Source organism: Dendrobates tinctorius, unplaced genomic scaffold, assembly GCF_039654945.1.
Source record: "Dendrobates tinctorius isolate UK_male_01 unplaced genomic scaffold, ASM3965494v1 ptg000224l, whole genome shotgun sequence".
Lineage (NCBI taxonomy): Eukaryota > Metazoa > Chordata > Amphibia > Anura > Dendrobatidae > Dendrobates > Dendrobates tinctorius.
In genome coordinates, this window is record NW_027361891.1 from 4,312,974 (window position 1) to 4,334,014 (window position 21,041).

Sequence of the window (21,041 nt, forward strand, 5' to 3'; positions counted from 1 at the left end):
CTGATGCCCAGGAGGGCTCCAGAGCGGCGCGGTAGTCCGGGGGGGGGGGGGCGGATTTGTACCAGACCCCCCAGAACGGTCGACTGGATAGCGGTGGGGGTAGCAGGGGTAGCGGTTTTTGTATGGGGGGCCCCTGAAGGGCTATGGAGCCGCTGCTGCTGCAGAGACAGGGACGCAGCAAAAGTCCTGTTTCTGCTGTGCCATCCAGTCCGCACCCTCCCCCGGCCCCCACAGGATCCCTCAGCCGGCCTGGGGTCCCTGGAAGCTGCGGAATGCTGCCTGATCTCCGACCCTACCTGAGGCGTCTCAACCTAATACCCCCTGCGGGGGATTAGGGAGGGTGCGTCTGTCACCGTCAGGGGGTCTTCATCCTCGCCTCGACCTCAACCCAGACCCCTTAAGGGTGTTGGGGAAGGAGGGGGGTCTCTACCTCGAACCAGGACCCGAGGGACTGGGGAGGGAGCGACATGGGGAAAAAAACCACCTCAACCTCAACTGGGTACCCCTAATAGGGGACCGAGGAGGGAGCCATGCCGGGAGTCTCGCTGGAGACCCACTTTTCTTCATCTGTATTTCCGTGAAAAAAGGAAAAAAACGGAAGAAAAAAGGTGTGCCTCCTTGCGACACTAAGCAAAAACTGGAGAAGGCTGACGCCGTCCAGGGGTGTATACTGCAGAGGAGGAGCCAAAGTTAATCTTTTTTCAGATTATGCATAGTGTCGCCTCCTAGTGGACAGCAGCATAACACCAAGGTTCTGTGTCCCCCAATTAGGCGACAGAGTAATGTACGGTTTATGTGTACTGATATAACTAAAAATTCAATAAATAGTTTCAAAAAGAAAATTAAAATTGATAAGTTATACACAAAGGGACAAAATTAAAAGCTTTGACGAAGTCGCGGGCAAACCTTGATATTTGTTAAAAAAAAAAAAAAGGTCTACAATTGAGGAAGTTTTTCCTTATCAAATAAAACGATTTTTACCAGCAGTAAAAAGCATATGGCCCAATGGCCTATGTGGTGCAGTAACCTCTGTTAAAGCTAGGGGGCGCTGCATATGTGACTCAGAATATGCATGTGGGCATTTCCTTGATGGTGAAACAGTGACCGGCATGGTTGTAAACATCCAGTATGTGTCGCAGAGGTTCTCTGCGCTATAAGCCAAAATAGCGTTGTCATGCGGGGACTTACAGTCCACAAATTATTTACCTATAAGAGCGGCTTATAGGGCTAGTCAGAGAGCTGGGCGGGATCAGCTAGCCACATACACCGCCCACATATGGGGTGGTTTGGGATATATAATGTGACTGAGGTCTGATCACAGGGGTTGTGTGTTTGATCCTGAGTGGTCAGAGTCAGGGCTGTGGAGTCGGTAAGCCAAACCTGTGACTCCGACTCCTCAATTTCCCTTACACCGACTCCGACTCCCACATATATTGCTTATATTTAAGTGAAAAATTTATTGTAGTACAATGTGAACATCAGACATTTAATCATTTCTATGATCCAATAATAAAGATATTTAGATAGAACATAATATCTATTTATTGGAATACAACTTTAGAACACAAAAAACTGTAATAAATTGTAAATATGTAATACACTGTATACATGAACATGTATACGGTACAGACCAAAGTTTGGACACACCTTCTCATTCAAAGAGTTTTCGTTATTTTCATGACTATGAAAATTGTAGATTCACTCTGAAGGCATCAAAACAATGAATTAACACATGTGGAATTATATAATTAAAGTGTGAAACAACTGAAAATATCTCTTATATTCTAGATTCTTCAAAGTAGCCACCTTTTGCTTTGATAACTGCTTTGAACACTCTTGGCATTCTCTTGATGAGCTTCAAGTGGTAGTCACCAGAAATGGTCTTCCAACAGTCTTGAAGGCGTTCCCAGAGATGCTTAGCACTTGTTGGCCCTTTTGCCTTCACATTGCGGTCCAGCTCACCCCAAACCATCTCGATTGGATTCAGGTCTGGTGTCTGTGGAGGCCAGGTCATCTGGCGTAGCACCCCATCACTTTCCTTCTTAGTCAAATAGCCCTTACACAGCCTGGAGGTGTGTTTGAGGCCATTGTCCTGTTGAAAAATAAATGATGGTCCAACTAAACACAAACTGGATGGAATAGCATGCCGCTGCAAGATGCTGTGGTAGCCATGCTGGTTCAGTATGCCTTCAATTTTGAATAAATCCCCAACAGTGTCACCAGCAAAGCACCCCCACACCATCACACCTCCTCCTCCATGCTTCACGGTGGGAACCAGGCATGTAGAGTCCATCCATTCACCTTTTCTGCGTCGCACAAAGACAAGGTGGTTGGAACCAAAGATCTCAAATTTGGACTCATCAGACCAAAGCACAGATTTCCACTGGTCTAATGTCCATTTCTTGTGTTATTTAGCCCAAACAAGTCTCTTCTGCTTGTTGCCTGTCCTTAGCAGTGGTTTCCTAGCAGCTATTTTACCATGAAGGCCTGCTGCACAAAGTCTCCTCTTAACAGATGTTGTAGAGATGTGTCTGCTGCTAGAACTCTGTGTGGCATTGACCTGGTCTCTATTCTGAGCTGCTGTTAACCTGCGATTTCTGAGGTTGGTGACTCGGATGAACTTATCCTCCGCAGCAGAGGTGACTCTTGGTCTTCCTTTCCTGGGGCGGTCCTCATGTGAGACAGTTTCTTTGTAGCGCTTAATGGTTTTTGACAAAGCACTTGGGGACACTTTCATAGTTTTCCCAATTTTTCGGACTGACTAACCTTCATTTCTTAAAGTAATGATGGCCACTCGTTTTTCTTTACTCAGCTGCTTTTTCTTGCCATAATACAAATTCTAACAGTCTATTCAGTAGGACTATCACCTGTGTATCCACGAGACTTCTGCACAACACAACTGATGGTCCCAACCTCATTTATAAGGCAAGAAATCCCACTTATTAAACCTGACAGGGCACACTTGTGAAGTGAAAACCATTCCCGTGACTACCTCTTGAAGCTCATCAAGAGAATGCCAAGATTGTGCAAAGCAGTAATCAAAGCAAAAGGTGGCTACTTTGAAGAACCTAGAATATAAGACATACAGTATTTTCAGTTGTTTCACACTTTTTTTGTTAATTATATAATTCCACATGTTAATTCATAGTTTTGATGGCTCCAGAGTGACTCTACAATTTTCATCGTCATGAAAATAAAGAAAACGCTTTGATTGAGAAGGTGTCCAAACTTTTGGCCTGTACTGTGTGTGTGTGTATATGTATATATAACACACACACACACACACACTATGACTTATCTCGGCTAAGATAAAGCCTAGATCCTCAGGCTACTTTCACACTATGGGCGCAGCCAGGATTAAACCTAGGGGGGGGGGGGGGGGGCAGAATCTCATACTGTTCCGCAGAATTTCATACTGCACACCTCAGCTGCTGCAGAACCTCATACTTCACACCCCTACACTTGAAAATGAAGCTTGCACCTTAAGGCCTCTTTCACACATCAGGTTTTCACCGTCAGGCGCGATCCGGCGCTTTTGACAAAAACCGGATCCGGCGAAATGCAATGCCGGATCCGGTTTCCCCCACATTGACTTGCATTTGCGCCGGATGGCCATGCATTTCATCCGGTTTTCGCCGGATCCGGCAATGTGTCGTGATCCGGCGTCTGGAAAAAACGGCTACTGTAACGTTTTTTTTGTCTCCGGCGAAAAAGCCGGACACGCCGGATCCGGTGTGTCCGGCTTTTTCAAACAATGAAAGCCTATGAGCGCCGCAATGCGCCGGATCCGGCGACGGCCGGATCCGGTTTTTTTGGTCTGAGCATGCTCAGTAGCTCTGCCCACAAGACACATATATAAAAGCATGACAGTGGGACCCTCAGCCACACCCAACATGCCACCCAAGACAGCAACCAGGCGCAGGAGAAGGCAGGAGACCACTGCAGCAGCACCATCAGCACCACCACCACCCCAAATGGAGCAGCATGCTGAACAACGGGAGGGGAGTCCAGCAGCAGATGAGAGACGGTAATTATCAAATCCCCCATTCCTCCAAACTAGGGCCATGGAATAAAGATATTCATTGCCCCTTTGTTTCTCTTTATTCAACAGCCGCCCAAGAGATGCAGCAGCAGCAACAGTGGCAGCACTGGAAGCACTGGCAGCAGCAGTAACACCACCCACAGGCATGGAGTCCGGCCAGCAGGAAGACAGCACATCTTCTTCTGGGAGCCCTCCCTCGCATCGTCAGCGTTTGACGGTAAGTTTTTATTTCCAAAATCCATCATCTCTGTAATATATGTCTATTCATTGCCTTTTATTTCAAAACAGGAATCACAAGATGAAGAGGAGCTCCCAGAAGAAGAAGGAAGGGGTGGACAGACACCTGGAGTGGGCTTACAATTGGTAAGTTTTTTGCATCAAACGCAGAAACACAACATCACACTACACACAACACATAGAAAACAATGTTCTGCAGACCACACACAGCAAACAAATGCCTACATCCAAAGACATAACATTTTTTGTTTTCTTCTCTAGTCTTCCCAATCTGGTGCTCGGCCAAGAGGTCCTCGCAGTGCCTCCCAGGGTCGTCGGCGACAGCAACGCGGCGGTCACCAGCGTGTAAGTATAAATATTTTTGCTTTGTTTTTTTTGCACTTTTTATTTCATTTCTTTTGTGGAGGCTAATTATGTTATTTTTGTCTTTTTCTTTAACAGCCTTCACAGCGTGCTCCAGACTCTGACGGTGAGGATGGAGGGATTGATGTGGACCACCTCATCGATCTCGTCAGAGAAAGGGAGCCGCTATGGAATATGGCTGACCGCCGCCATGCTGACCTGATCGTAACCCGACGACTCTGGGAGGAAATCTGTTCGCTCCTTGTGGACCGCTGGGAGGACCTCGATGCTCAGGCCCAGATTAAAGAGCGTAAGTATATACAGTACCGGTTGCTTGATGTAAACCAGTGTTTCCCGAACTCCAGTCCTCGTGGTCCCCACGGATCATGTGTTCAGGATTTCCATTTACTATGGAAATCCTGAAAACATGACCCCTGGTGACCATGAGGACTGGAGTTTGGGAAACACTGATGTTGTATACTAACCACTCCTTTCTCGTTTCAGGGGACAGAATTGTGAAGCGGTGGCGGTCTGTGAGGGATCGTTTCAAGAAGGAGTTCAATAAAGAGATGCGGGCCCCGAGTGGATCTGGAGGACGCAGGAGCAAGTACAAGTACGCAGAAGCCCTGTCGTTCCTCCGGGAAACAATGGTCACCAGAAGGTAAATATTACACACCACATGTGAAAAAAAATGTTTAGATGTAACTTTTTTTTTTCAGCCAGGGCCATACCATGTCACTATTTTAATTGTTTTTTTTCTCTTTATTCCACAGCACGGTGAGCAGCACTCGGGAGCCTGCACGATTGGACCCTTCTGAGGCGATCCCTGAGGAGACCGGCACCGAGGGACACTTCGACCGCCCCGGTACATCTGCACCTTCCCACACATTCGACCCATCTGTCCCATCCACCAGCACAGGAGCATCGTGGCCGCCTACATTACATGAAGCTGCTGGTGAGGAGATCGATTTCCCTTTACCCCACCCTTCTGCCCCTGCCACCTCTAGTACACCTGCGGGTACTGGGTGGCAGCGGCAGAGGGGTCAGGAAAAGACTTATGCGCCAGAGTTCTTGCATCTGAATGCATATTTCCAGAACTGTCTCAAAGTCTTGTCAGAGCAAATCTCCGCAGGCTTTCAGCAGATCAACTCCAGCATTCTGGAGGTGCAGACACTTCTGCAAACCATGCATTCAGAAGCAAGATCTTCGCCAAACCACACCTTTTTCAGGTCTGTTGTGGAGCGCATGGAAACGCTCTCTCCTACCCAGCAGATGCATGTAATGCATTCATGCCACGGTGCTCTCCAGCACGTTACCTCCCAACCTCCTCCTCCCACCACAGTAGTTCCTCCACCTGCACCCCCTCCAGCCACTTTTTCCATCCTCCCCCTCCTATTACATACCATCCACCTCCCCAGCACCAGCCACCTCCCCAGTACCAGCCACCTCCCCAGTACCAGCAACCTCCCCAGTACCAGCAACCTCCCCAGTACCAGCAACCTCCCCAGTACCAGACATCTCCCCACTTCCAGCAACCTGCCCCGTACCAAACTCCTTCCCCATACAACTTGCCATCAACATCATCTGCTCCTACAGTCCCTGCCCAACCCTCCACTCCACCGCCCACATGTCCACCCATTCTGTAGCTTTTTCCACACCTTCACCTCTAACTGTTCCTTCCCCACCACGATCCCAGTCCTCTCTCCACACTCCCAGTGTCGAAGTGTCCCGCAGCCCCTCCAGCAGTATTTCCACCCCACACTACACCGAGTTATAATGTTTTTTGTTGTAATAAAAATGCCCATTTGGTTGGTTTCAAACATTTATTAAAAAAGTTTTTTAAACTTTAAAAACATTTTACAAAAAAAAAAATATTTTAAATAAAAGTTAAATTATCGTTTTACAATGGTTGTCTGTCATTTCTTTCTGCGGCGAACTATGTTTAAAAAAAAAAAGGTTAAATACAGGGTATTTCAAAGGTAAAAAGGTATTCAAAACCAGGTATATAACTGTGGGTAAATTTTACCTTTTTGCCACAGTTGTGTTCATGGTTGTGTTTGAAGCTAAGTATTTCACCTAAAAAGTTGTGTTTATTGTTGGTGATTTCCTAACAATGTACACAACTTTTGTTACAAGGTGAAATACTTTGCATAAAAAAACAACCAGGTACACACCTGTTGCCTAAAGGTAAAAATAGTAAGACCATGACAAGATAGCCAACTTTGGTTGGCAAAGGTATATACTGTTGGTACAGAAGGTACACAAGTTTGGTTAAGGGCACAAATCTTTCACACTCTGTCATCCTGCCAGTGTACTCTGCCTTGAGGTGACAAAGTATAGTGCAAAATTGTCCCTCATTACTGAAACCGTCACAGAACTTCTAGTGGTAATGTCATGGTAATCTTGCAAGGTGGTTTCTTCAGAGGTGTCCTCAATGGAAATGGGTTCCTTGCAGATAACAAAATTGTGGAGTACCACGCAAGCTTTGATCACCTCGTCCACAGTTTCTGTCTTGAGGTTGATCGCAGTTAATAGGACCCGCCATTTGGCTGTCAGAATACCAAAGGTACATTCAACCTTTCTTATTGCTCTTGTGAGGCGGTAATTAAAAATGCGTTTTGTTCTTGTCAATCCTCTGCTAGAGTACGGTTTCAAAAGGTGTTCTGACAGCTGGAAGGCTTCATCCCCTACACAGACAAATGGCATAGGTGGACCAGATGTTTGCGGCAGCGGTCTAGGGGGTGGGAACTGGAAGGTGTTTCCATACAGTTTACGCCCCATGGCAGACAGTTTGAAAACTTGAGAGTCATTGGAGCGGCCATAGGCCCCAATATCAACAGCAATACATTTGTATTCCGCGTCAGCGATGGCCATGAGGACAATTGAAAAATATTTCTTGTAATTGAAATATTCCGATCCCGATCCGGCTGGCTTTACAATGCGGATATGTTTCCCATCCACAGCGCCCAAGCAGTTCGGAAACTGACATATCTGTAGAAACTTTTCTGAAATTTCAATCCACCTCTCTGTTGTGGGCTCTGGTAAAAACTCTTCAGCTAAGGAGTCCCACAGTGCACGGCATGTGTACTTCACTATTCCAGATATGGTGGAAATTAATTAAATCACAGCATTACATACCAAAACTCAGCTATAACACTTGGAGATACAAACTACCACCAACAAGATTGCAGTGAAAGTGTGCTCTGATGCGAGCACATCCAATAAATGTGGCTTACCTTAAAGTCACCATCAGACACTCTGCGGGTGAAACAGAGAAGCGGCAATAGGTGTCCGCTTTTCTTATGAGGTGTGCAATGCGCTCCACCAAGTAATCAAAATTCTCCATTTTCATCCGAACATATCCAAAAAATTTATCCGGGTTTCGTCTAAGGTCCATGCAGAGTGTAGAATAGACCCCACGCGTCATTCTCTTGGCTGTGATGGGGTGGATCCACAAACGTCGTCTACGATGCCTGATGCGCTGCTGTCTCGCTCTCTCCTTCTCCAGAACAATCACCCTCAAACGATTCTCGCCTCCGCTGTAAAATCCGCCAAATTCTTCAAAATATTTCCAATCACAACATCCATCTTCGCCAGTAACTTGCTCTTCTCTCCAACCTGCACTTTCTCCTCTACAACCTGTCAAAGAAGGGCTGTAGGAACACGCTATATATAGTTTTTCAGTAGCCAATCCCGTTCGGAAGGCCACAAGGGTCAATTTTAAAAACCGGATCCGGCGTAATCCGTCAAAAAACGGAACAAAAACCGGATGAACCGGATGAGACGGATCCGGTTTTGTCTGTCAAGAACAAGACGGATCCGGCAGAAAAACGGATCCGTCACATCCGGTTTTACGAAATATTTGCCGGATCCGGCGCTCCGGCACGACGCCGGATCGCGCCTGACGCCGAAAACCTGATGTGTGAAAGTAGCCTAAGAAGATGTGGTGATGAATGCAGTCTATTTATTCCAACTATCAGTTGATGTTACTGAAGACGAGCAATGCCTGTCCTGGGCGTCCTTTTGGGCAGCTATGAGGTGTACCTGACTGGTGCAAAAAAAAAAAAGGAGTGTTAGTCTGTGTGCTATCCGGCTTTCATTATTTTTGGTACAGATATGATATGGATAGACAGATATGGATAAATGGATATATAGATAGAGCAGATTTCTAATCTGCTTTTGCTATTGAAAACATTATCTATGAGCTCAAAAACCTTTCAGGTGATGGGGTTTTTTAAAAAGCTGATCTGCTTTTGCAACTGTAAAACGTATCCTCAAAAAACGCAGGAAAAACGCTGTGTGTGAATGTAGCCTTAGATCAGGAATAGAACAGCCAGTTATAGGACATTTCATAACTTTCCCAAATTCCTATGAAAAAAATATTCAGCATATTCTGCATTGAACTACTGTACCCAATTTATTATATATTTTAGGAGTCGGAGTCTGTCCATTTTATACCGACTCCAACTCCACCAAAATGAGCACCGACTCCGACTCCACAGCCCTGGTCAGAGTGCAAGGTCTCGGAAGGCCTGGGTGTGTTGGAAGTGTCTGGGATTGAGCTTCCTGAAGAGCACATGGAAAGGCCCGGACCTGATAAGAGTCTGTGACGGCTCTGTGTAGGGAAGCTACTGCCCAGCTGTGGCTCTGCAACTGACGGCCTAGTGAGCAAGGCACTATCTGGAACAGTGATCCCAGTGCGGCCGCTTCCCTGATAACCCGTGAGGGCTAAACCGTGAGTAATGCTGACCGGGGTCAGTAAGAGACTGTGTTCTGGCTATAGAGCATGCGTGCTGGACATGGCACAGCCTGTGTGCCCACAGGCCTGAGAGAGCGAAGCTCTACTATGGACATTAAGAATTTGTCTGTCTGATGTAAGACTGTTTGCCTTCTGTTCCTGTGACATTGGTTTATGAAGGAAATAAGCCACACTGACTGTTACTTTAAGCAAGAGTGTTACTGTGCCTCAATATCACAGCAAAGCGAGTTAATCCCCATCCACTCATATGGTGGATCTCTACACCGGGTATAAATATGTAAAGGATACATTAACACAGTATTCCCCCATACACAGTATGATGACCCTTCTTTATCCCCCTCCCTCAATTCTCTCAACAAAGAATGATGAGCCCATCACAGTGTGATTCTCCAAAGGTAATCCCTACACAGCTCTGCATACAGTGTAATGTGCAGAAAATATCCTCCATACAATACAATGGTTCCACACAGTCCTCCATACAGTGTAATGGGCCTCACATAGTGCTCCATAGAGTGTAATGGGCCCTACACAGTCCTGCATAAAGTGTAATGGGCTCCACATAGTGTTCTATAACAGTATAACGGGGGCTCCATCCATCTTGCCATCAATTTTTACCATCTTCCCTGTCCCTGCTGAGGAAAAGCAGGCCCAAACCATGATGCGGACACCACCATGTTTGACAGTGGGGATGGTGTGTTCAGGGTGATGAGCTGTGTTGCCTTTACGCCAAACATATCGTTTGGCATTGTTGCCAAAAAGGAGATTTTTGTGTACTCACCGTAAAATCTCTTTCTCTTAGCCTTTAATTGGGGGACACAGAACCTTGGGTGTTATGCTGCTGTCCACTAGGAGGCGACACTATGCATAATCTGAAAAAGATTAACTTTGGCTCCTCCTCTGCAGTATACAGCCCTGGACGGCGTCAGCCTTCTCCAGTTTTGTGCCAAAGCATAAGGAGGAACGTAACCAAATAACATAACCATGCCTGTAAGAAGGCTATGTACGAGCTCAAAGAACAATATGAGAACTCAACAGGAAACAACGGCCCGCAAGGGCAACAGGGTGGGAGCTGTGTCCCCCAATTAAAGGCTAAGAGAAAGAGATTTTACGGTGAGTACACAAAAATCTCCTTTACTCTGTCGCCTAATTGGGGGACACAGAACCTTGGGACGTCCCAAAGCAGTCCCTGGGTGGGAAGCAGTGGACGAATATTGTGCTGACAGTCCCCTAGACTTGGGGTACTGCCGCCTGCAGAACCAGTCTACCCAGGCTCGCATCCGCTGAGGACTGGGTATAAACACTGTAGTGTTTCGTAAACGTGTGTAGGCTAGTCCAAGTGGCCGCCTTGCACACTTGTTGTGCCGAAGCCTGATGCCGAATGGCCCAGGAGACCCCTACTGCCCGTGTAGAGTGTGCCGTGATACCGGCCGGAAGAGGGGAACTGTTAAGTCGGTAGTCCTCATGTATGGTGGACTTGATCCACCTGGCAAGGGTAGCCTTGGAAGCCGGCAACCCCTTGCGACTACCTTCCGGAAGAATGAAGAGGGAATCAGATTTCCGGAAAGGTGCAGTCCTGGACACGTAAATCCGCAATGCTCTGACGAGGTCAAGCGTATGCAGAGCCTTCTCCACTCTATGAACCGGAACCGGGCAAAGGGAAGGCAGTGAAATCTCTTCATTAAGGTGAAAGTTGGACACAACCTTCGGAAGGAAGGATGGTACCGTGCGGAGAACCACCTTGTCCTGGTGAAAGGCTAGGAAAGGCCGTCTGCAGGAAAGTGCTGACAATTCTGACACTCTGCGTAACGAGGTGATCGCCACTAGAAAAACCACTTTCTGAGACAGAATGGAGAGTGGAACTCCTCTAAGAGGTTCGAAGGGTGGAGCTTGCAATGCTGTCAGGACCAGATTGAGGTCCCACGTATCCAGCGGACGTTTGTAGGGAGGAACCAATCGGGAAACTCCCTGGATGAAAGTCCTTACTTGCGGTTTAATAGCAATGCGCTTTTGAAAAAGGACTGAAAGCGCCGACACCTGACTCTTAAGCGAACTTAAGGATAGCTTGGCATCTAGGCCCGATTGAAGAAAACCTAGTACCTTCGGGAGGGAATACGGGAGTGGGACTTGTCCATGAGATTCGCACCAAGAAAAGAAAGCTCTCCAGGTACGATAATAGAGCGTGGCGGAGGCAGGCTTCCTTGCCCTGATCATAGTTGCAATGACTGCCGGTGAAAAACCTGCCTGGGTTAGAATCCAGGTTTCAAGGGCCATGCCGTCAAATTGAGAGCCCCTGAATTCTGGTGGAAGAACGGACCTTGAGACAGAAGGTCGTGACGGTCGGGTAGACGCCAGGGGGCGTCTGCCGTAAGTTGGACGATGTCGGCGTACCAAGTACGTCTGGGCCAGTCTGGCGCGATGAGGATGGTCGGAACTCCCTCTTGCTTGATCTTCCTCACGACCCTGGCGATTAGGGGGAGGGGTGGAAAAATGTACAGGAGTCGGAACTGGGACCAGTCCTGGACCAGGGCATCCGCTCCGAGCGACCGCGGGTCGTGTGTCCTGGCCATGAAATTGGGAACCTTGGTATTGAGATGGGATGCCATTAGGTCCACATCCGGGGTTCCCCAGCGTTGACAGATCTGGTAAAAAATCTCGGGATGGAGAGACCACTCCCCCGAGTCCATTCCTTGCCTGCTGAGGAAGTCGGCTTCCCAGTTTTCTACACCCGGAATGTGTACCGCAAAAAGTACCGACCTTGTGTCTTCCGCCCAGCGGAGGATATGAGCCACTTCTCTCATCACCTGGGCGCTGCGGGTCCCGCCTTGGTGGTTCACGTATGCCACAGCCGTGGCATTGTCCGACTGTATCCGTATGTGCGAGGCTGCAAGCAAGTGATGAAATGCTCTCAGTGCCAAGAGAATGGCCCTGATTTCCAGAACATTGATAGGCAATGTCACTTCCCTCGGTGACCACTTGCCCTGTGCCCTGTGATGTAGGTGCACCGCCCCCCAGCCTGTCAGGCTTGCATCGGTAGTCAGGATCTTCCATTGTCCTGAGAGGAATGGCTTCCCTCGTGTAAGCGAGTTTGGTTTGAGCCACCAATGCAGGGACCTCCTGGTTGATGACGTCAACCTGAACTCCCTGTCGAGGGAGAGGGTTCCTGTCCCAAGATCTGAGTATGGCTAGTTGAAGGACCCTGAGGTGAAACTGGGCAAATGGCACTGCCTCTATTGCTGCTGCCATCCTGCCGAGGATTCTCATGGCAAACCGGAGAGATCAAGGAGGACTGCGAAGGAGGACTGCGAAGGAGGACTGCGAAGGAGTGTGCGAACTCCCAGACGGATGGCCAGTGTCTTGTCCTTGGGAAGGAGCACCAGGCCCCTGGCGGTGTCGAATACCATTCCCAGGAATGTTAGAGTCCGAGTTGGGATGGTCGACGATTTCTGTAGGTTGACTAGCCATCCCAGGCGACTCAGAGTGTCTAGAGTGATTGAGACACTGACCTCGCAGTCTTTGAAAGTGGGAGACTTGACGAGGAGGTCGTCCAGTTACGGGACGACTAGGATGCCTCGAGTGCAGGACGTCCATGGTGGCCGCCATGACTTTGGTGAACGTTCTTGGAGCCGTGGCGAGTCCGAACGGAAGGGCGACAAACTGGTAGTGGTTTTGGTTGACCGCGAACCTGAGAAACCTTTGGTGGGCGGGAGCAATTGGTATGTGGAGATACGCATCCTGTATGTCTATGGTCTCCCTGCTCCATGGATGCAATGATGGACCGGAGGGACTCCATGCGGAAATGACGGACCCGTACGTAATTGTTGAGCTGTTTTAGGTCCAGTATGGGTCGGACGCCGCCTCCTTTCTTGGGGACTACGAACAAATTTGAGTAGAATCCTCGGAATCTCTCGTTCGCGGGAACTGGCACCACAACTCCTGATTGAAGGAGAGAGGAAACCGCTTGGTGGAAAACACGAGCCTTTTCTGGTGGTGTTGGAGGAACAGAAAGGAAGAACCGGTTCGGTGGAACGGAAGTGAACTCTATCTTGTATCCGGAAGACACTATTTCCCTGACCCACCTGTCTTCTGTAATAGGCAGCCAGACTTGCTGAAAGAGTAAAAGTCGGCCGCCTACTGGTGGGGTGTCTTCCGGAGGTCTCGAGTCATGATGAAGTGAAGTTCTGAGGTTTTCCTCCCTTGGGTTTCGCTTGGCCTGCTTTCGACTGCCAAGCCCTGTCCGGTCGCTGCTGCGTCCGTGGGTTGTCTCTGCGTGGAGAACGGTTGCGGTTTTGCACTGGGCGCGAAACGGACCAGCCCGAGGAATTCCGAAAGGATCGGAATCGCGTCTGGTTTCTTCGTTTAAACGTGCGTTTCGGTTTTAGTTGAGGGAGAGAGGTACTCTTACCCCCAGTGGCATTGGCTATCATGGTGTCCAACTTTTCGCCGAAAAGTCTTCCAGTAAAATACGGAAGTCGCGTCAGGGACTTCTTTGAGGCCGCATCCGCTTTCCATTCTCGCAGCCAGAGGATGCGTCGGATCGTGATGGCGTTTGATGCTATTCCCGCTACACCTCTGGCGGAATCCAGGGCTGCATGAATCATGTAGTCTGCTACCACTGCCATCTGGACCGCTTGGTCCGAGAGTTCAGGATTTGAAGCCTGAAGACCCTCCTGTAGTTTTCTGGCCCAAGCCAGGATGGCCTTGGCTGCCCAAACTGAAGCAAACGCAGGGCCCAGAGAGGCGCCTGCCGCTTCGAAAATAGAACGAGTCATGCGTTCTACTTGCCGGTCTGCTGCGTCCCTGAGGGTTGAGCTGTCCGGCAGAGAGAGTAAAGTCTGCGCTGCTAGCCTAGAAACCGGAGGGTCCACTTCAGGTGGATCTGTCCATTGTTTGGTGTCTTTCTGTGGGAAGGGGTACTTCGCTTCCAGATATTTGCGATTAGCGAATTTTTTGTCAGGCTGCGCAAACTGTTTGGTAAGTATTTTCTCAAACTCATCGTGATTAGGGAAGACCTTAGGTGGTTTTTGAACACTTTCGAAGCAAATCCTATGTTCTGGGACTTCCGGGGGCGACTCTGGAATTTTTAGCACCCGATGAATGGCAGAAATTATGTCCTCAACTAGCGCTGTATTGCTAGGGGGAGAAGGTACCACGGACCTGACCGTTTCATTATCTGAGTCGGAGTCACAGATGCCCTCCGAATCCTGTGCCTCGCTAAGGTGATCCCTGGAGGGCGACCTGGGGCGGGGGTCTTCTGTGGTGGGGGATCCCTGTGGTAAATTGCACTGTCTGTCTGTGGCAGGGGACTGCCCAGGAGACCTGGAATGACGCTGTCTCTCCCTAGAGGGGGACGACCTTGTGCTATAGTGCGACTCAGGTGATCGAGACCTGTGGGTCCGCTTACGTCTGTGAGAGTCGGAAGCAGCATGTTCCTGAGACAAGCTGTCCGTTTGCTGTGTACCGTCCATAGCCGGGGCCCGACTCTGCAGAGCTTGCAGTAATGTAGCAGTTAGGTTGTCTATGGACTGTGACATAGACTGAGACATCTGAGTTGCCCATTCCGGCGTGGCCTGTGACACTGAAGCGTCAGTAGGGACTCCCTGGGGTTCTGACCCAGAGATCTGGATGCAGTCCCGGCAGTGCGGATACGTGCTGCCACTAGGGAGCGTGGCTTTGCAGGCTGTACAGAATGCATAGAAACATTCCTGCCTGGTTCTCTTCCTTGAGCCCGGCATAGTGCACAGAGGCTGGCTATAAGGGATCGTACAGGGGTGGCTACGCAGAGGGAACCCACAGAAAGCCTTATAGGAAGTATAGATTCACAGCTGAGTAATGAGAACCCAGCTGTGAGCTTACCCCACCGGTGTGCCCCTAGGTCCAGCGCCGACAGATCCCAGTTCTGTGCCCCCCGGAGACCGCTGTGATGCTCCTCTCCTGGATCTCATCCAGAAAAAATGGCCAACGGGGCTGTGAGGAGAGGGAGGAGGGGGCGGAGAGCTGAAAAGGGCGCGCTGGGCTGTGTAAAAAACGCGCCCTTTCTGCCTTAATCCGCCCCTTCTATGACACTCCAGCGTGTCATTTTGGTCATCCGGGGGGCGGGGAAAAGGCGGCGGCTTCAGCTAGGCCGAAGCCGCGGCCTAAATTAGAAGCCTGATGCCCAGGAGGGCTCCAGAGCGGCGCGGTAGTCCGGGGGGGGGCGGATTTGTACCAGACCCCCCCAGAATGGTCGACTGGATAGCGGTGGGGGTAGCAGGGGTAGCGGTTTTTGTATGGGGGGCCCCTGAAGCGCTATGGAGCCGCTGCTGTTGCAGAGACAGGGACGCAGAAAAGCCCTGTCTCTGCTGTGCCATCCAGTCCGCACCCTCCCCCGGCCCCAACAGGATCCCTCAGCCAGCCTGGGGTCCCTGGAAGCTGCGAAATGCTGCCTGATCTCCGACCCTACCTGAGGCATCTCAACCTAATACCCCCTGCGGGGGATTAGGGAGGGTGCGTCTGTCACCGTCAGGGGGTCTTCATCCTCGCCTCAACCTCAACCCAGACCCCTTAAAGGGGTTGGGGAAGGAGGGGGGTCTCGACCTCGAACCAGGACCCGAGGGACTGGGGAGGGAGCGACATGGGGAAAAACCACCTCGACCGGGTACCCCTAATAGGGGACCGAGGAGGGAGCCATGCCGGGAGTCTCGCTGGAGACCCACTTTTCTTCATCTGTATTTCCGGTGAAAAAAAGGAAAAAAACGGAAGAAAAAAGGTGTGCCTCCTTGCAACACTAAGCAAAAACTGGAGAAGGCTGACGCCGTCCAGGGGTGTATACTGCAGAGGAGGAGCCAAAGTTAATCTTTTTCAGATTATGCATAGTGTCGCCTCCTAGTGGACAGCAGCATAACACCCAAGGTTCTGTGTCCCCCAATTAGGCGACAGAGTAAAGTTCGATTTTGGTTTCATCTGACCAGAGCACCTTCTTCCACATGTTTGGTGTGTCTCCCAGGTGGCTTGTTGCAAACTTTAAACACCACTTTTTATGGACATCTTTTAGAAATGGCTTTCTTCTTGCCACTCTTCCATAAAGGCCAGATTTGTGCAGTGTACGACTGATTGTTGTCCTATGGACAGACTGTCCCACCTCAGCTGTAGATCTCTGCAGTTCATCCAGAGTGATCATGGGCCTCTTGGCTGCATGTCTGATCACTCTGATCTTCTCCTTGTTTGAGATGAAAGTTTAGAGGGACAGCCGGATCTTGGTAGATTTGCAGTGGTATGATAATTCTTCCATTTCAATATGATCGCTTGCACACTGTTCCTTGGGATGTTTAAAGTTTTGGAAATCATTTTGTATCCAAATACGGCTTTAAAATTCTCCACAACAGTATCACGGACCTGTCTGTTGTGTTCCTTGGTCTTCATGATGCTCTCTGTGCTTCAAACAGAACCCTGAGACTATCACAGAGCAGGTGAATTTATACGGAGACTTGATTACACACAGGTGGATTATATTTATCATCATTAGTCATTTAGGACAACATTGGATCATTCAGAGATCCACAATGAACTTCTGGAGTGAGTTTGCTGCACTGAAAGTAAAGGGGCCGAATAATATTGCACGCCCCACTTTTCAGTTTTTGAATTTCCACAAAAATATAAAATAACCAATAAATTTCGTTCAACTTCACAATTGTGTCCCATCTGTTGCTGATTCTTCACCAAAAATTTACATTTGGTATCTTTATGTTTGAAGCATGATATGTGGGAAAAGGTTGAAAATTTCCAGGGAGCCAAATACTTTCGCAAGGCACTATCAGTCCTACCTGTGGGCACGTGCACCATCTCGGCAATAGCGCCGCCACTCTCCTCAGTCCCCCTGATGGGAGAGTTAGGAGCAGAGGGGAGTGGATGTGGCGCTAGTGATGGGGGAAATTACGATCGGGCTGAGGAGAGTGGTGGCGGCGCTAGTTTTGAGGAGATGGTGCGCGTGCCCACTGAGAGGGCTCTGCATGTCCCCTCTGGCATGCGTGCCATAGGATCGCCACCACTGGCCTAAAGGTCCCGTTACATTTAGCAATGCACCAGCGATCCCGAAAACGATACGACCCGGTCAGGATCGCTGGTGCATCGCCAAATGGTTGCTAGTGAGCTGCCAAACAGGCAGATCTCACAAGCGATGCAGCAGTGGTCGGCGGTCACTTACCTGTCACACGCAGCGAGGGTGACGTCTTCCGCCCGCGTCCATGAAGTCACTCGTCAGCGCCAGCAGGAAGCAGACGACGAGAAATGGACCAGGACGATCTCGCGCGATATCCAGCGGGGAGCCGGGTCGGAGGTGTCACATGTAGCGAGATCGCTAGTGATATCGCTGTTGCGTCACAAAGTCAGTGACGCTTTAGCGATCTCGCTAGCGATCTCGCTATGTGTGAAGGGGGCTTTAGGGAATGAATTTTAAAACAGATACTATGTTTATTTATTGAATAACATTCTATAAAATATTATTATAACGTTATTGATGCTACTACCCCACACAGTTATTTATTGCTCTATATATATTCCCTGTTTGTAATCAACTTTCTGGTGTTGAATGTTTTTGCATAATTGGTAATTTAGAAAACCAGATCTCAATGTTACCAAATAGCCAAGATCAAAAAAAGAGCAAAGATAACTCAATAATAAAATCAATTTTATCAAAAATATTAAAATGTAATAACTCAGGTTACAAACAAGGTACAAGAAAAAAACAACAACATTATTGTAAATATTGCTGCATGACAAAGGACCGCATGGCTACAGACCATGGATATAGCAAAAAGGTATAAATGACTTACAAACAGATGCAATCTGATTACCCACCTATCAATACTAAATAATGGTCCCAATCGCCAGAAAAGGTTTACACATAAGGCATCAGGCACAACTACAACTCTGGCTGAACGCAACCTGTATATCCTGACATCCACGGTTAGATAACTATTATAATGACCCACAAGTATGAGGGCTATGTGGGCAGTATGGGGGGCTGAGGAAGCAGGGCGAAACATGCGCGTCGGGGCAAAAGGATGGGACTCCCACTCCATGTGTACAGGACGCTGCTAGGATCCAGGCAAAGGCCCTTGTGGCTCCCTTCATGGATTAATATCATTAGGTTGTTTTGTTTCCATCGGCTGACATGGTGCAACAATCCTAGTAATATATACCATGTGATACTTGTGATACTTACCTCCGACCGGCTCCCCTGCTGGCTATCGCTGATCGCGCGAGATCGGCCTGGTCCATTTCTCGTCGCCGGCTTCCTGCTGGCGCCGACGAGCGAGCCATGGACGCGGGCAGAAGACGGCGGTCATCGCTTCGTCTGAAAGGTAAGTACGACCGCCGAGCATCGCTAGTGAGATCTGCTTGTGTGGCAGCTCACTAGCGACCATTTAGCGATGCACCAACGATCCTGACCGGGTCGTATCGTGGTCGGGATCGCTGGTGCATCGCTAAATGTAAAGGGGCCTTAAAGGGCAAACTAGTGCCAGAAACACGTCAGAGTGTTTCCTGCTAACGTGGAGATTTTATCTTTTTTGAATGTGATTTAAAGCCTTGAAGAATTTTTAAAACAGAGGTGCCTTCCTCCTTCATACATTTTTGTGGATTCCTCTGCGGGTCAGCAGCTTTGGGCACGGCACTCTGCAAGATTAATCAGGCATGCAACAACCCAGTACGGTGAGAGCACTCTTTTTTCCATCTGATTAACAAATCATGAAAATATTCATATAATAAAGTCTGAGATCTTAGACCACCAATAATCACAATAAAAGTGTTAAAAAACAAAAGGAAATCTGTCAGAGAGATCAACCACTCACCCTCCCGATACCACATATATGGGCATAAACGTCTTAAGCCCCAGTCACACACATCGATCTCGCGAGCGAGATCGCTGCGGAGTCATAAGTTTTGTGACGCAACAGCGATCTCACCAGCGACCGGCCCCCCTGCCGGGTATCGCTGATAGTCCTGGAATGGCCAGGACACTTTTTTGATCGCTGGTCTCCCACTGGCCAGCACGCATCGCAGTGCTGGTGCAGGGAGCTGGTAACCAAGGTACACATCGGGTTTCTAAGTGCTGCGCGCCGCTTAAAAACCCTTTGTGTACCTTGGTTACCAGCTCCCTGGACCAGCGCGCTGGTAACTAAGGTACACAGTGGGTATCTAAGCGACGTGCGTTGCTGAATTCCCAAGCAATCAGCATTTTGTATTAATATGCAAATAAGGTATTAAGTGCTTTGGGTGTGACACTACCTTCCCTGGGGATGTTTCTTTGCCCAGCTGCAGCCTCTGACACCTCCCCATCTGATTTCCTTGCCTGGCAAAGGTAAAAAGGCTGGTGCTGGGCAGGAAAACAACTCCACCTCAGGAGGCAATGGCTGGGGAAGTGCTCTAGCCCAACCAAAGCATTAATTTATATGCAATTGAGTCATTAAGAAACTGATTGTTTGGGAATGCAGCAACAGGTAGACGATTATCAAGGCATCAAAGGATTTAGCCCTTAAAGATCTGTTTGCTCATATATGCGTCTGGAGGGGACTGATCTTACTAACAGGCTTCCTTTAAGCTTCTTTGAAACATAAAAATAAGCAAAAGTTAATAAAAAAAAAAAGACAAATCTGTTCCTTGCAGTTTGCTGAGGAGGTCCCAGGCATGCTGCTTGACTTTGCTGTATCAGTAAAAACAGTACTTTCTGCGAGCAATGGTAGAATTAATCAGCCATTTTTTCTGAAATTGTAGGTTTGAGTGGCTTTTCATTAGTATGAACTCTATCACCTTTAGAACATTGTGGCTTGTCTGCTGCAGCCTACTCAACCAAAGTCAGATTTTAAGAAATCTAGAATCGGTGCAAAAGGGTAATTTGTCAAAAACATTTAGTTTTAAAATGTATGGTTGTCCAACAACACACAAGATCATTCCTTATGTATTAGGGTGTGTGCACACGCTGCGGATACTGCTGCGGTTCCTTAAGGACATTACAGGGCAGAATCTGAAACTGCTGAACTTATTTTCTAATTTCATCGTTCCAACAGCCCATTCAAGTGTCAGCTCATCCTAATTATATGTCAAGATGGATTGCAATCTAAACAAAGACACCACCTGACACCTGTCTCATCTGACTGAGGAGCTACAAATCAGAAGAAATAAATCTTCTCCACTGCAGAGAGCACAAAAGTTTTTTTTCCCCTCCTGCCTCGACTTGGTTGTCGGGTCACCCGAGACCAGGGGCTACTTCCATGTCTCTAACGCTAGGGGGCGCCCTAGCTCGCCCTATTCCCTGGGTTACTTCTGAAGGTGAAGATACGGGGTCCACATACCTTGCCTTATCTCCTGTATCCGCCCGCCGTCTGTGCCCTTCCCCCACCCAGGGAAGAGTGGAGCAGCCAAAGTACACCAACCAGACAAAGAAGGCAACACGAACAAGGGCAACTGAAAATACCAGGCATACAAATATTTACTTACATTTAAAATTGGAATGCACTGGGGAGTGGAGCATGGGGAAAAACCAAAGTAGGAGAAGGAAAGAAAATCACACTTACAAACCCAAGCAACAGTCACTGATAAACCCACCATACATCTTCTCATTAAACCAGTAAACAACTATCCTTCCTCCCAGCCATGCAGCATATGCAATCTCTGACAATGTGTATA

The 21,041-nt window shown here is 48.6% G+C and overlaps 1 protein-coding gene across 2 annotated transcripts in view; it reads right to left on the bottom strand.

Annotated features, from left to right (window-relative positions):
* Positions 1–21,041, bottom strand: part of TBK1 (TANK binding kinase 1) — a 143,763-nt gene that overhangs the window by 61,282 nt on the left and 61,440 nt on the right. The gene's annotated exons all lie outside the window — the stretch shown is intronic.